The 1,308-nt window shown below is 51.8% G+C and overlaps 1 protein-coding gene across 1 annotated transcript in view; it reads right to left on the bottom strand.

The window, feature by feature from the left end:
• Nucleotides 1–926: 926 nt before the first annotated feature.
• Nucleotides 927–1,308, bottom strand: part of CUNH22orf23 (chromosome unknown C22orf23 homolog) — an 8,079-nt gene continuing 7,697 nt past the window's right edge. The window contains exon 7 of the mRNA XM_040233318.1: nt 927–1,308. This exon is cut by the window's right edge and continues 399 nt beyond it. The gene's annotated coding sequence lies outside the window, so the exon portion shown is untranslated.

The following is a 1,308-nucleotide window of genomic DNA, read 5'->3' as shown; positions in this document are numbered from 1 at the left end:
GTGGAGTGTGTGTGTACTTTGTAAAACTGACTTGAACTGAAATAAGGGTACGTCCTACCGTGTCAGAGTGGGCTGACTCTGGCCCGGGTTCTCTGGTTCGCTGCCTCTGGGCCACGTGCTGCGGCCTTCGAGGTAGAGGACGGCTGTCCTCCTCAGGTTGTGCCCTGAGCCCTTGGCTTCTTGAGGGAGTGTGGATGCAGGCTCCCCATGGAATGTTCCAGAGCCCCAGCCCTTGAGCTGGTCCTCTCTGTTTTGTTTGTGGCTGCAGGACCATGTTGATTCTGCAAACCCCAACTGGGGCCATGTGGCCTGAGAGGATTATATGAATCCCTCCAAGTGGGAGGCTTGGTTGAAATTTCTGAAATACTTTGATTTATGGGGACGGGAAAATGACAGGATACTGGAGAGCATGAGGCCTGTGGTTGTCAGAGTTGTGGGGACTGCTGTATGCTGTGTGCCAGGCCCGGGACGCAACTCCTGTGGGTGGACATCTCAGCACCCAGGCCTCACAGGCGAGCTACTGGAGATAAGGCAGGCGGGCTCAGACGCACGGGCTGGGGGTGGATCTCTGAAGCAGGGCTCCTTCAGTCTGGATCCCGCCCACCCTTTGGGTTTCTTTCTTGGTGGAAAGACCGAAAGCTAACTTGGGATCCCGAGGAGGCCACTTGCTGGTTGAATGCCTCTGGTCGGAGTCTCTGGGTGAGTCCTGGTTTTCAGCAGGGCTGATGAACCATCGTGGGTGTTTACTGAGGGAATCAGCCAGGAGCGACACTGGGGCCTAGCACAGCACCCGCCCATGGGCTGCTCCGGGAGCCTTGGTTCCATTTTTACTGGAAAAAAACAGCTAGAAACCAACTGGGCTTGAAAAATTCTAACTCCTCGAACAAATAAGCCTTATTCCTCTGAAAACAAAATGGTGTGTGTAATGACCTACGGCAAATGTGTTTTATTAGCCAGTTAATCATAGTGGTTAAATATTTGTCCAAGGCTGTAAGAAGTCAAATAAGTAGGTCCTGAGACGGGTAGGAAGAAAGGAATCATATTCATTACTAAGTTCAGAAAACCTAATTTGTGGGACACAGGGACACACAGTGGATGAGGTGTTGGGAAGAGGCCCTGGTGGACACCCTTAGACACACACCCAAGATGGTTAAGATCTGGACTTGGTTTCACTGTGTATGCGCGCACATGTGTGCATGTCTGTGTGTGTGTCTGGACTTGCTTTCACTGTGTGTGTGTGTGTGTCTGGACTTGCTTTCACTGTGTGTGTGTGTGTCTGGACTTGCTTTCACTGTATGTGTGTGTGTG

The sequence above is a fragment of the Oryx dammah genome, unplaced genomic scaffold (assembly GCF_014754425.2).
Source record: "Oryx dammah isolate SB20612 unplaced genomic scaffold, SCBI_Odam_1.1 HiC_scaffold_29, whole genome shotgun sequence".
NCBI lineage: Eukaryota > Metazoa > Chordata > Mammalia > Artiodactyla > Bovidae > Oryx > Oryx dammah.
The sequence above is the reverse complement of the archived record's forward strand: the minus strand, read 5'-3'. Positions and strand labels throughout refer to the sequence as shown.